The 15,308-nt window shown below is 47.5% G+C and overlaps 1 pseudogene; it reads left to right on the top strand.

The window, feature by feature from the left end:
- The first annotated feature begins 8,776 nt into the window (after positions 1–8,776).
- Positions 8,777–8,937, top strand: LOC112112060 (annotated as a pseudogene).
- The last annotated feature ends 6,371 nt before the right edge of the window (positions 8,938–15,308 follow it).

Genomic DNA, 15,308 nt, shown 5'->3' with positions numbered 1-15,308 from the left:
CTTCTGGCCTTATAATTGTTGCATCACTCCTGGGATGTGGAGTAACGCACTGTAAGTAACGTGTCAGGCCTGTTGAAATCTACCCTGTGGTCAGCTGGGAAGTTGGCCTGACAACATCACAAGGTTCTGAGAAATGCTCTTATGTTACCAACCATTTTCTGATATCACCCCCTCCCCTCTTCCACTCCAATTTCCTTAAACCGGTGCTACCTCATACTAAAGAAATCACTACAGCATTCTACAGTGAGAGAGACTGTCGTCCCGCCCTCAAGCCCTGAGCAGCTTTAACAGCCTCTCCCTCACCCATGATCCCATCGCAGGAGTCCTACAAGCATGACCACCGGCAGGGCAGCAAAGGAGCTAGCCATGCTGGGAATGGGAGTGGTGCTCCGTAGGTTGTGCACAGAGGACTGGACCATCTGAACTAGCTCATCTTTGACTCAGGCACAAAAAGTTCCTGGGATCCTTTCACCAACGCCAGTGGGAGCTGTGGCCAGGGCTGGCTGGAAAACAATTCCGTGGCGCAAAAAATGTTGAGGTTTTGAAACGCGTTTTTGTTGCGATGCGGAACAAAACAGCGACCTTTCAACATTTTTTGTGACAAGCAGGAGAGCTAACCCACCCCAGAATAACCAGCAATCCAGCGGTTAGGGCACTCACCCGGGACAGGGGAGACCTAAGTTCAAGTCCCTGTGGGTACTGGCAATTCTGGGGTGGGTGTCTACTCTCCATTCCATCCTAGACCTGAAAAAAAGTTTTCATCAAAACCAATGTGTGTCTGCAAAACATTTCAGGTGTAATGAAACAGCATTTTTCGACAGAAATGTTGTCAACGTTTTTTGACCAGCTCTAATTCTGGGCGTGCCCCCACATATTTGCAAATCAAGTCAGAGGCTGTCGGGCTTGGACCTTTTCTATCAACAGATCCTTTGTCTATGCCCATTTAGGTGTCACCCACGAGGCTCCATTTTGCAAGTTGCAATGCAACCACAGGGCTCGGGGAGTTGCATATCTCTACTGTGCATGAGAAGGGAAGGCCCAGCCCCAGAAGTTCCCAGTCTAAAGGGTGTTCGTGCCTGTTATACAATAGCACTTCTTTTTCCAGTGGATGGGCACGGTAAGTGTGAGAGCCAAAGCTCACATCCAGTGGTGTGAATGGCAAGGACACGACCTAGCCCTGCCCCTGGGCAGCAGCCGCATCTTTCGCACCCTGCATTTGGAAAGTGCTTCAACTGAAACAAAAGGAAAACAGCAAAGAAAAGGCAGATGTCTCAAACCCAAGGACACTGCTCCAAAAGGGAAGAAGGGGTGTGTTCCATATCACTGTCGACAAAGATCTCTTCTCCTGTTCTGGCATCTAATTAGGGGCCAGATCTTCATAAGCTGCTTTCTCCTGACCCACCATCAGGAACCCCTGCCCTGCACCCTCATGAACCTCGAACCAGCAGGAAAGAGAATTATTGGCAGCTAGAGCTATACAAATGTCCAATGAACACAGAGGGATGAGTTCTTGCAAGAGTGGTGCCTAAATGCAAGGCAAGAAAGAAAGAAAGAAAGTTACTGCTTCCCCGATTTCTCCTCTTGATGGAGAGACATGTTTCAGATCACTTTGTTTCCAGACTGACCAAATTTCTAGTCTCTCGAGCTCACTTTGCATTATTTCTCTGCAGCTCTTCCTCGTTAAGGATCAGTGATGCCAGTGCACCATATAGAGAAGAACCTCAGAGTTACGAACACCAGAGTTATGAACCAACCAGTCAGCCACACACCTCATTTGGAACCGGAAGTACGCAATCAGGCAGCAGCAGAGGCAAAAAAAAAAAAAAAAAAAGAAAGAAAAGCATATACGGTACAGAACTGTGTTAAACGTAAACTACTAAAAAATAAAGGGAAAGTTTAAAAAAAAAGATTTGCAAGGTAAGGAAACTGTTTCTGTGCTTGTTTAATTTAAATTAAGATGGTTAAAAGCAGCATTTTTCTTCTGCATAGTAAAGTTTCAAAGCTGTATTAAGTCAATGTTCAGTTGTAAACTTTTAAAAGAACCACCAGAACATTTTGTTCACAGTTACGAACATTTCAGAGTTACGAACAACCTCCATTCCTGATATGTTTGTTACTCTGAGGTTTTTACTGTATTCCTCCTTCTAGATCACTAATGAAGACAAGACTTCCAGGTATTATTTGAATAAAAGGAATTTGCTTTCTTCACTGAAGAACACTCTGATATTTGTTTCCCCACTGTGGGAAATTCCTTTTTTTTTATATATATAACTCCTGGCAGCTTGTTTGAGTTGAACTCTTCAACTGTCTGGCTTTTTCCCAAAGCTAAGTGTGTTATTAAGGCGTGCCTGGCATTTTGTGCTCTCTGCTTTAAGTTTTATGGCAGTGCCCATTTTCTATAATTAGTGTGATTGCTGCAAGGAGTGTGGTATCTCCCGTCACTAGAACAGGTGTAGACAGTATGCGGAAGTAGCATCTGATTGGCCTGCCCTGAAGTAGAGCAACTAAGCGTCATCCAATTGTTTAGAGGCTTTTTCAGCCCTTCTAGGAGAACTGGGCACGTTTCGTGTAAATGAATGACATGCTCAGGATACTGAGTGGACAGAGAGCTTAGCAGCTTCTCTAGCACTTCTCCGAGCCATCTGCAAACCTATTGGCCTCAGAACTAGAACTGAATGAAATTTTTCAGAGGAATAGTTTATTTGCTGAAAAAAAAATAACTGAGCTCTTCTCACAGGTTCCCTTTGAACCAGGGAAATTTTATTGTTCCCATTTTATAACATTGGGGAGTGACAAACGGGGGGGGGGGGGGGGAGAGGGGTTGGACTAGATGATCTCCTGAGGTCCCTTCCAACCCTGATATTCTATGATTCTATGAAAGCTAGTGGCCTGGGTTTCAGAGCAGCTCTTAAATAGTTGGACACTGGTTCACCTCAGACTCCAATGGGAGATTCCTCTGTGCTTGAGTCAGCAACACCACTTCCTGCAATTACCGGGGATACCTTTAGAAGCCTCCCATCCAAGTATGGACCACAGATGCATGGCTAAAAACCACAGATTGAGTGTGTCCGTCTGATAAATATTACTCACATGAGAGCACATCCTGGGGGAAAAACAAAGAGGCTGACAGCATTTAAAGGAATAGGGAAGCCAGTATCTGGTCATCAGTAAAAAGAAGAATGTTGTCCATCATGGTGACGTCAAGTTTAGAACTTAGAACTTGTTAGATACCTCCATTTGGTTCCCAGGATTGACCTCTCCTTCCCTGTGCTGTTACTGTTGCCCCTAACCATATCGGAGCCAGGTTCCCATGACTGCATGCACAGGACTGCAGCGCCTAACTTATGTAGACAGTTGTGTGCCCAAGTATCCAGAGGTGTGTGCAAGAACTAGGGGTGCAATTGGTGCACCCAATAATGAGAGCTGGGCTCAGGAAACTGAGAGCCTCACAGCTGGCAGCATGCAAGGAACCACCCACCACTGAAACAAGCAGATAAAAAGCCGGATTCTGCTCTCACCCTAATGAGAATCAGGGTAGTTACTCAATGAAACCATACCAAAGCACTGACAGCCCAAGGATGTGCATTGCGAGCTAAATGCCCTTCTAGCAGTGTCGACAAGGCTAAATGTTATCACCAGGCTCATACTACTTGATGTCATCTTAAAGTCCCGGCGGTCATGTTACCATGTGACAATCTCAGCACAATTCTAGCCTTCATCATTGCAGAGGAAAACTGGAAAGTCTGATCCGAGTGTCACAGGCCAGAGGAGACCACCAGATCATCCGGTCCGACCTCCTGTAAAACAAAAGGACCTAGGGGCTACAGTGGACGAGAAGCTGGATGTGAGTCAACAGTGTGCCCTTGTTGCCAAGAAGGCTAACAGCATTTTGGGCTGTATAAGTAGGGGTATTGCCAGCAGATTGAGGGATGTGATCATTCCCCTCTATTCGACATTGGTGAGGCCTCATCTGGAGTACCGTGTCCAGTTTTGGGCCCCACACTACAAGAAGGATGTGGAAAATTTGGAAAGAGTCCAGCAGAGCTCAACAAAAATGATTAGGGGGCTGGAGCACATGACTTATGAGGAGAGGCTGAGGGAACTGGGCCTGTTTAGTCTGCAGAAGAGAAGAATGAGGGGGGATTTGATAGCTGCTTTCAACTACCTGAAGGGGGGTTCCAAAGAGGATGGATCTAGACTGTTCTCAGTGGTGGCAGATGACAATGGTCTCAAGTTGCAGTGGGGGAGGTTTAGGTTGGATATTAGGAAAAACTATTTCACTAGGAGGGTGGTGAAGCACTGGAATGGGTTACCTAGGCAGGTGGTTTTTAAGGCCTGGCTTGACAAAGCCCTGGCTGGGATGATTTAGTTGGGGATTGGTCCTGCTTTGAGCAGGCGGTTGGACTAGATGACCCCCTGATAGGGTGACCAGATGAGAGACGTGAAATATTGGGACGCGGGGGGTGGGGGGGGGTGCCGGCGGAGCAAAAAAGAAAAAAACAAGAGCCGCCGGAGCATAGGAAAAATTGGTGGGGGCTGAGCTCCCACCGGCAGCTCCACGCCCCGCCCCCCACATCAGCTCACCTCCGCTCCGCCTCCTGCCGCATCCTGCTTCTCCCCCCTCCCTCCAGCCCTTGTGCCGCCATACAGCTGATTAGCGCAAGCCTGGGAGAGAGGGGGGAGGAATGCGGCATGCTTGGGGAAGAGGCGGGGCCAGGGCTTGGATTTGGGGAGGGATCCAATGGGGCAGTGAGGGGGCGGGGCTGGGGGTGGGACAAGGGCGGGCATTTGGGGGGGATCCAATGGGGGAGGGAGGGGATGGAGTCGGGGTGGGGCCGGGGCGGAGTTGGGGCAGGGGGGCGCAAGCCCCCTCTGCCTGTGCGCCGGAGGGCAAAATATCGGGACAATTCGTGTCCCGACCGAACATCGGTCGGGACGTGGGACAAACAAGTAAATATCGGGACAGTCCCGATAAAATCGGGACGTCTGGTCACCCTACCCCCTGAGGTCCCTTCCAAACCTGATATTCTATGATTCTAAAGGCCTCCAACCCCACCCAGCAGCTGCACACTAAACCCACCAACCGAAATGAGACCAAAGTATTACAGCCTTCAGAAGACTAGACTATTCTGTGCCACCAGTGCATCCTCAAGTTTAAAAACTAGAAGACACATGAAAGAGTCTTCTTCATCTCTGAATTTGGGGGTGCTGATTCAGTTTTGGAGTCTGGGAGCTGGGAATACCCCTTCAAAGCTCTGAAGGGCAAGCCACTCAACATGTGAGCCGTCATGAGTTTTTGCACAGGATTATGCAAAAGTCTGCAACTATTCTGTAGTTTCAGGACTTCGCGCCCAGTCCTCTCACCAATTTCAAATTTGCCATCACGTTTGAAAATCTGCTTGGGTCTCTGCAAGAATTGTGTTTTCACTTCAAGGGGAAAAACAAGCAGACAACCCACCCCCACCCACAAATTATAAGAGTGGAACCACATTAATAAAAAACAGATTTTTGTTGGGAAATGAATATAGCCGCAATCAGTTGTGTGCCAGGAGTCCGTTCTCCTCTGTTTTAATGTGTAAATTCGAAGGTCCAGCGATGGGGAGTTACACACACCCTGCCAAGTTCTGAGCTCACTTACATTGGTGCAACTCCTGATTGATTCGTGTCAGTCAATGGATTCACATTGGTATAACTGAGATCAGAATCTGCATCATGAAGAGCAGAGCGATTCCCCACTCCCCATAGCTTTAGAGATATTATAGATATGATTTGATAATGCCAAATTCTGCTCCTATTTAGAATGAAGTAAATCCAGGGTAGCCAAGGAAGCCACTCCAGAGTCATACAGCTGTAACAAAGAGCAGAATTTGGCCCAGTATTGAAAGTGACTCTGAACACTTCTCTACAGAAGAAGCATCAGGATACCGAGTTGTGAAGTTAACTCTGAGGTGGAAGCAATTGTTTTTAGGTTACTACATTCGCTGCAGTTGGGAAAAGATGGGGTTGGGTCAGATCTGGCGAGTTCACCACACACTCGGTGTGCAGGGCAGGGCTCTGTTTTCTTTGTCACGCCACCGTATTCACCCAGCCCTGGGTAAACACTTTGCTAGAACCTTTGGAAAGAACTCATCATTATTCCTCTAGCATATTGCATTTGCCACGCCATCAAATCTGGCTTTACAGACGTTTCCAAGCTCAAGAGCTTAAGCTCACCATTTCATAGAGGGCTTCACATTTTCATGGCTCCGAGCAAGGCATAGAAAACACACTGGGCCAGACCATCAGCTAGTTGAAGTCTCTCTAGCTCTGGACCTTTATCAGGCAAAACCATCAGAAAACGTCGGCTTCCAGCTTTTTTTGCCTGTAAGGTCATTTCTCAGCTCAGCTCAGGCACCACACAGGAGCTAAGGAGATATTATTAGTGCATAGGACCCCGTTGGAAATTAACAGCACAGTTCTTAAATACCAACTTACAACAAATCAATGGAAATGCCCAGCCCCATTACAAGAGATTTCTCTCCTTTGAAATATTTCTTGCCTCGAACAGGCCAGATCCACATTACCGATGACCCAAAGGTGACTTAAAACAACTTTAAAGGCCCAGCTGGCAATTCCCTCCTGCATCGGAGAATTATGGGATGGTGCAAAGTTGGATCTACACCATCCACTGCTAGTGCCCACCCTGCGCAGGGGCATGGTCAGAGTCCACCCCACAATGCTTACCAAGTCACCTAGGGGACTGCGTTAGCCAGCAGTGAGAGCTTAGCGCAGTCTCAGGTCTGCTCCAGAGTCTGCTAAGGGTTGCACCATCCCAACGAAGGAGGGGTGGAAAAGTGGCATGTTGCCAGGACCAAATAAACCACTAGAGAGGCATTTAACAAGTGGCCGGGGCCAAAAGGACAAATTTTTTTTGCTTGGAACAAATCCCAGGATCTCTTCTGGCTTTGCATTTTCCCACTCTACGTGGGTTTCCTACTCTACTTATAGTGTGCTCACCGCTTTTTGTTCACCTTTCCTTTCAGTCTTGAATCCCATTAGTGCTCAGCTCCATTCAGGTCTTTTCTATCACAGAACCTGGCCATATTTCATGTTTTGCCCAGATACCCTTAACTGCTGATGCTTGGGGTTATTAATGCCAGAGGCTGGCAAGTGCTTATTAAAAAGCAGGTGCAGCTGCCAAGGGTTAAAGGGACATTTTCCAATGTTTGCACCCCCAGAAATGCATGGATCTCCATAGTGCCCCCTTCCCAGGAGTGAGCAGGGGAAGGCAGGTCAATATTTGCTGCAGGTGCTGGGATCACGCAGGCACACATGAAGAATTGGGAGAGGGGTCTCCGGTTTGTGGATCGGGCTCTCACTTGGGGCAGGGGACCACGTTATGCTAGTGTCAGAGCAGAATGCCATTGAGGAAACAGTTCTGTGGGGTAACAAGTTGCCCTATGACCAGTTACTTTGCTTACCGTGGCCATTCTTTAAAACAAAAGGTTGGCTGTTCCATGGGGTAGATAGGCACCAATTCACAAAAGCACCAACTTTAAGCATGGGCCTAAATCCCATTGAGGAGATGGCACTTATGCTGGAAAAGCCCTTCTTTTTGCAAGTACGGGCATCCTCTGTAAAGCTGCCAGTGGCAGTGCCAATCATCCAGCCACCATGCAGCCCTCTGTATTCTATACGTCCAGGGCCAGTTCTGATCTCACATACCCTGCGGTGACTCCCTTAGGTCAGATGCTGCTCACAGATGCACCCATGTAAATCCAGAGTGACCTCATTGATTTCAACAGAGTTACTTCCGGATTACTCCAGCATAACTGCCATCAGAACGTGGCCCTGCCGACACACCCCATTTACACTGCTGTAGGAGAAGAGAGTTGGGCCTGTTCTCTTGGGAGTCCCATTTGAAATGAAGCAAGACCAGATTTCAGGCCCATTACGTTGATACAAAGGCAAGACAGGATCAGAACCCCAGATCTAAAGCACCCCCAACTTCTGGAGCTGAGGATGCAGAAACATTGCAGAGCTGGCAAAGAAGAGAGCTCAAATGGAGTCCAGATAACCCAAGCTATGGCACATTCCCACAGGCTGCTGCCAGCCAGAGCACTGGGCGAGACTGGATGGGAATCGCTAAGCAGCTCGTGTGTTGTGCATTTACTCTGCACGCGGTGTATTTATAGAATGATGACAGATGGCTGTAGGTTGGCATTGCCCTCTTTCCTTACATAATGCCGCTGCACTGCAGAATGCATGCTTCAGAGTGATCCTTGGTCAGATTACGCTCTGTGGTGCTGAGAGTTCACCAGGAAAGCACCAAATTTGAAAACGGGGGTTCTTTCCATCCGCTCACGAAAAGCAACACAGGAACCCAACTGCTGCACTGCTTGTGCTCATTTGAATGCAAGTACATGGGGCCTAACCACTTCCCTCTGAAAGCAGTTTCATCCAGACATTCAGCTACGACAGATAACAAATTTCTGCCAAACGTAAGGTTGGGGTAATTGGAGAGGGGCATGTTTGAGGTTTAGTTTTTAGTCCGGCTCAGAGACCAGGGGACAGATCATCAGGTGATGTAAATCAGCACGTCCCCGTTGACTGGGCTGCAGCTCTGGGCATCCGGCCCCATATTTAAACACAAAAATGAGCAGCCGTTGGGATTAGACCGGACTAGATCCTAACAGACCCCATCCATCTTTCTCTCAGACAGTGCAAGATTGCACCTTTGGGTAAAGAGCAAGAGATGACAACTAACAAGATGCAGGAACGGCCTGGGCAGAGCTGGATCCCAAATAATCACGTTTCCTCTACACAAAGAAAATGTCCTTTATTTGAGGACTGTATATTAAATTGATTTTTGAAACAGGGGGCTGGAGTAGGAGCTTGCTCTGTCCACCCCATGCATTGACTTGGTATTGCAGTGTCTCCGGGAATGGTGCATCTCCTTTGGGGGAGACTCTTCTGTTTAGAAAAACAGAAAGAGTTTCCCCGTGAAGATTCTGGTTTGGTAATGATTATTAACATGATCCAGCCAGCATGATGTATATAGCTGGCTTGGACTAGTTTCTGGTGGCATCCAGAACACGGAACATGGTAAGTGGTGAGTGCCACTAAGGAACTCAAACTATTTAAAGAGATACTACTCTATTCATATATACGACCACGCTAAATTGCGTGTGTCCTCGTGTCTACTCTTGCATGTCTTAGCAGTGGGGTTTCCAAGTGCTTGGCATTCTGCTCTATGACCTTGCAGATCTCACTGTCAAGAACATGTTGAGTTCAGTTTTCATTCTCCTTTGCTCCCTTTCATCCCCTAGCTTCTAGATACGCTCACTTGTACCACTCTCAAACAATCCCTCTAATGCCATTCTTGGTCTTAACTTAAGCGCTTTGCTGGAGCAGGGCTTAAGATCATGTTTGACTTCAATGGAATTACCCACATGCTTAAAGTGAAGCAAGTGCTTAAGCACTTTGCTGGATCAGGGTCTTACTAGTTTGGATTAGTCTCCTCAACCCAGCTCTAGGGCTAGGAGGGCTTTGAGAACCCTGAGGTTATGTCTTGTGTTCCTAAAAGCTCATGATTCAGGGGTTCAGCTGGCCACTGGAAGGGGTCAGGAAAGTATCCCCCCCCTCCAATGTATGCTGTTTTTGTTCCCCATCTCCTTCCTCTGAAGCATCAGGGATGGCCATGACTGGAGATGGGACACTGGATGGGGTGGGCCAAAGCTCTGAGGTGGTACCGAGCATTCTTTCTCTGAGGTGCTTGGCTGGCTGGTTCTCGCTCACATGCTCAGGGTCTAACTGATCGCCATGTGTGGGATCGGGAAGGACTTGTCCCCCAGGCAGTGACCTTGAGGTTTTTTTTTAACCTTCCTCTGCTGGGTGTGGGTCACTTGCCAGGATTCACAATCACTTCCTTGCCATTGCAGGGTCCTCGAGCGCTGGGGCACCTCAGTCTCTCCTACTCTCTGCCTGTGGCACATAATTCTCTAGTCTCCTGTGGGCTGTAATAATTTGGTCTCATTGCAGATATTGGGTTAGTGAGCAGGTGCTGGGTGGCGTCGATGGCCTGTGACAGACAGGCGGTCAGAATAGATGATATAGTGGTCCCTTCTGGACTTAAACTCTATGACTCCAAGAGTGCAAAGCATTGTTTGACCTCCAAGGGCTTATTCTGCTCCGCCTTCACCAGCATTTTTCCAAGTTAGCTGAATTACGGTGATGTAAATTAGAAGAATCTGATCCCTAATCTCCAGTTTGATTAGTAGCCTGGGTCATTCCTGCCCAGAAGTAGAGAGAGTCGAAAAATGTCGATGGAGCTGCTTTCCATTGGAAAATGCAGTTTTGTTCAAATGTAACCCTTTCAGGGGAACACGTCAGCTTAGATGGAAATTAATTGTTTAATCAAGGTAAAAACAAATTGTTCTGACTTATAATAATTATAATGTTCCATATATAAAATATATTGAATATTTGCTATTATAATGGTTTTACCCTATCAAAAAGCTTCAGAATCAAAAATTTTTGGAATTCCCATTCTGCTATGTTTCCAACTTCTGATTATTTTTTCCCCACACACAATTTGGAACAAAAACAAAATTTCAAAATGTCAGAATCTCCCCACAGGGTTGCTATTCTGTTTTCCGACCAGCTCTCCCCAGAAGTTGTTACTAGCAGATGATTGTGCTGGATACATAGCGAGCAGGAACACGGGCGTTGAGGGAACTTTTATTCTGTCTGTTTCAGTCCGAGTGAGTTTAGGCGCCTACAAGGTTTTGTGGATAGCAATGGAGCCTAAAAATAGGACTTAGGCACCTACATCTGGGGGTAAGTACTTTTGTGGATCCAGGTCTAAGTGCCTTCATGGGAAATTTTCCAAACCAAACATCATTGATTCGTTTTCATTTGGCCAAGTAGGTTATGCAGCTGGGGATTTTACAGGCGAAATGAGATATTTCATAGACTGATGGAACAGTACGGAATGTGTCTGACTAATAGACAGTGCTAGTGCCCTAGAAACCTATAAAGAGGCTAGGAGAATTTAACAGGAAGACTTTCCAAGATCTCAGACAGCACGTGGGCTCAATCTCACAGCTGTAATTCAAGCCAGATACCAGTCTGCTTCAAACTTGGGAAGGGAAATTGGATAGAAAATAGCCCTCTGAAACGTCACTCAAAAAAGGAGGGCAAAATACTCAGTGGGCGCAAATCCACTTAACTTCATAGAGCTACGCTGATTTACCCCAGATAAGGCCCTGGCCCTGGGATGGATTCTTTAGGAACTGGCTTAACTAGAGCTCTGTGAACAACTGTTTTTTTTTTCCAGTTCACTAGCCGTTCTGAAAAAACAAAATGAAATAAAATCAAAAGTTTGCTTTGGTTCAACCCTGAACTGAAATTTCAGACTTTTCGGTGACTCAGAATGTGAGAAAAAAATTCATTTCAGGTCAAAACCAAAATGTTTTGTTTCAATTTGGGGCGTTTAAAATTTTTCTTTTTTAATGAAACAAATGAAAGTTTGGGCTAGATTCATAAAATCGAGGAGGCACCCCCACCACTGGTGGCAGTGACACAAACACCGCCTCTGCCTGGGATGGGGTGACCCAGGTTTGAACCCCTCTTCTGAAGCAGGGACTTGAGCCCAGGTCACCCCTCTCCCAGGTGAATGCCCTTGCATTACCTGCTCTGTTTTGTGATCTTAGCCCCATTTAAAAAACAAAAACCATTTGCCAAAAATCAACATGAATTCTTGAAATGTTTCAGACGACCAGAATTTGCATGTTTCAGCAAAAAAAGTCTTGGCCAAAAAATATCGCTGGGCTCGGGTCTCGGCTTTGGATGAGCCAAAGTCATGGCCAGGAGCATCAAGAGGGAGCAGGACTCTCTGCTTCCTTGTAACTATCACCCCTGAAGGCCGACGTTAGACCATGTTCTGCTCTTAGTTACACCAGTGCCACCCAAGTTCCACTTGGCTTCAGTGAGCTTCTCTAGGGTGACTAGGCAAAAATGGCCCATTCATCCCTCACACCTGCTCTGTGGAACAAGACATTTTTAAGGGAGACAGTATGGCCTAGTGGATAACGCACATGACTGAGACTAGTCCCAGCTCTCCTGCTGGGTGACTTTGGCCAATTCACTGCACGTCCTCCCCCTGGGCCTCAGTCTCCCCATCTGTAAAATAGGGATAATGATACTGACTTCCTTCGTGGAGTGCTTTGAGATCTACCAATGAATAAGGCTGTGAGCTAGGTATTGTTACTGTAAACAACCTCTTGTGACATTATAGAGGGCTCCCAGCCCTTCTTCAGTCATTTCTTTGAAATCAGCTGATGCTGTTTGTTTCTAGAAGAAAAAGCCTCATCAATTCTTGTAAACCGCCACTTCCTGATTACATACCAGATGCACATGGGGCCTGCTGATGCGGTGTGAAAAACAACCCTTGTAAAAGTGACTCATGCATTGTAAATCCGTGCTATGTGCTCCATCGCTTTACCACCGGGCGGCTCCAACCCTACTTACTTCTCTTTTAAAGGGGCATCTGCCGATAGGCTTTAATATTCCAAGAGGAAGACCGAGATGAGCACATTTCAGGAGAAGCTCCCGCATTTGTTACACTAATAGTGCACAGCTCTGATCCAGATTGTCCATCTGTAGATCTCACACCACTACCCAAAAGGTGGGTAGCAGAGAAGGAAGACAATTTGCCCAAAGCCCACCACTGCAAACACAACCCCACGCCTCTTGTCTTTCCAGCCCAGTGGTCTATGCAGAGAGATTCTCCCTTTCTACCTGCTGCATAAGCACTTGCTAATGTGTTCTCAATGACTCAACACTAAGCGGAGTTATTGGACACTGACCTAACCCAGCAGAATGCTGATCTCCCTCAAAAGCCAGTTGGATCAGTCGGTACATGGAGGTGCAAAGATCAGGCCTCCAGCCTTTGACCCACCTGAATGTCCAAGGTGTCAGCTGCCCAGCATCACTGGTAACACTCTAGATAAAGGGTGTGAGAGGAAACTGAGGCAGAGAGGGGCAGGGACTTACCTAAGGTCACATCAGGGCAGGGGCAGAGCTGGGACTAGATCCGATCCACAGACCCAAACAGCCGCTGACTTTTGATTCATGACTCAGGTGATTCAAGACTAACTAGTTGTGCTCCTGGGGCCTGATTCAGAGCTCTTTGAGTCTTAACTTCGATGAGCATCGCCTCAGGCCCATGGCTAATCTATGAATTCCCATCTCCATGACCCTAATCTTCCCTCCCGCATGGCTTGTTACACCCTTCAGTCTTAAATTAGGGCCCAATCCTGTACACATTTCCACATGAGTCTCCAATGACCCTCGTTTGAAGGGTCTCGCCGTTCCAAGGCCCCACACAGATTTAGGATTTCACCCCGGCGTCCCACTCAGAAAGAGAGACAAACAGAAGTTATGGAGAGTTATTGACGCAAGAAGAGGGAATCCCAAAGATATTTCCGTTTTCTTGCATGAATGTCTGTCTCTGTCATTTGGGGTCTAAATCACAGTGTTCCCCATTTGAGCCTGGAGAGGTATGTTCACCTGGGCCCTGATGCAGGAAAGCATCTCTGTCCAGCACATGCTAATGTCCCATCGAAGCGCTTTCTTGATCACAGGACCTGAGCAAGACTCCAGCAAGATACAAGTACAAGTGTAAGTGTCTTCAGGAGCAAGCCCATAGCTTGCAAGCTTGCCAGTGCAAACACCATCTTACTATGCGTTTGTGAAGCAACCATCCCAACCGCATCTTTCTCTCAGACACCACACAACTCCCAAGGCCAGAGAAATACCCTCTTGAGTGAAACCATGGGAACAGAGTTTTTAGGTAGGCACGATGCGATTCCCCAGACTGGAATTTGGCCAGCGTGCTTGGGTTGTCTCAGACGCCAAGAAATGGATCTATTTTGGGCCGAGCTCCAGCTTCAAAAAATGATTCAGCCAGTTTAAAAATAGTTTTAGGTTTTAAAGCAGGACGGGAGTCAGCCCGGGAGCCAAGTTTCGCAGCACGTAGAGGAGGAGATTGGCAGCAGATAATTGCAGTGTCATTTTGTTTGTGTTTCCGCCTAGTGGTTTGCCAACATGTGGGTTTCCTTTAGACGTGGCTGCTGCTTGCTTTCATTTCAAAAGCAGGGGAGCTTTGCTGCCACGTTTGGATCTCTCGAGAGTGGGCGTAAAGTGTCCTCACTGCTACAAGGCCCGCTTTGAATCATGTCACCGAACGACGTAGTGTCGTCTCACTCATGTAGCAGGGGAGCCGAAACTTTGCAACAATGGCTGCATTGGCAATTTATCTGTCGTATGATGGCAGTGCCTAGAAGTCCCCATTAGGACCAGAGCCCAATCATGCCAAGTGCTGTACTGACACCACAGGAGACAGTCTCTTCCCCAAGGAGATTACAGTCTAAAAAAGACTGTAGAAGGGAGCAGCGGCAGCTCCAGGCACCAGCCCTCCAAGCGCGTGCCTGGGGCGGCAAGCTGCAGGGGGCGCCCTGCCGGTCCCTGCGAGGGTGGCAGTCAGGCAGGCCGCGGAATCCGCGGGATCGGGGACCTCCCGCAGGCATGCCACCGAAGGCAGCCTGCCTGCCATGCTTGGGGCGGCAAAAAAGCTAGAGCCGCCCCTGGAAGGGAGAAACAGATACAGAGAGGGGACGTCACTTAGCCATGGTCAGTGACAGAATGGGGAATAGAACTCAACTCTCCAGTCTAGTGCTCCGTCTACTAGACCATGCTGCCTCTCATGGCAGCTTGCTAATGCGCATGCAAATCGGGGGACCTAATCTACAGTGGCATAAACAGGCATAGCCAAGCCAATACTGAACTGACCAAGGATCTGGTCCTGTTAGTTTTAAATCCAAGATGCGCCCATTTGCAAACGGTTTTATTCTTCCTCCACAAAAGATGAACAGAAATTGAGCTCACCAGTCCGATCCAGAATGGGCATTCCTATGTCCTATCCGGACCTTGTCTGATTGTCTTTCCCTAACAGCACATTTCCATTCTGCAGCTAAACTATCTCGCTGCCCATTCAGCAGAGCTAACCACAATGGTGTCGGTGGGAAAAAAAAACCCTTCAATTCCAGCTGTATTTTTGCATGTCTCCACAAAGCATCAGGGATTATGGTATAAACCAAGTGTTGGAGGACAAGGGCTCTTTTCAGTCCAGCTTCCCTCCAGATGTGTTGCCCACAGACAGACTGTAGGTTGTTTGTAGAGGCAAGGGACATTCTTCAGTGGAATCAGAGTACAATGAAAGTACAGGCAGCTAATCATGTGAGATAGGCATAGTGGATCCCCAACAG

This window comes from Terrapene carolina, unplaced genomic scaffold (genome assembly GCF_002925995.2).
Source record: "Terrapene carolina triunguis isolate 2854851 unplaced genomic scaffold, T_m_triunguis-2.0 Scaffold53, whole genome shotgun sequence".
Classification (NCBI taxonomy): domain Eukaryota; kingdom Metazoa; phylum Chordata; order Testudines; family Emydidae; genus Terrapene; species Terrapene triunguis.
The sequence above is the reverse complement of the archived record's forward strand: the minus strand, read 5'-3'. Positions and strand labels throughout refer to the sequence as shown.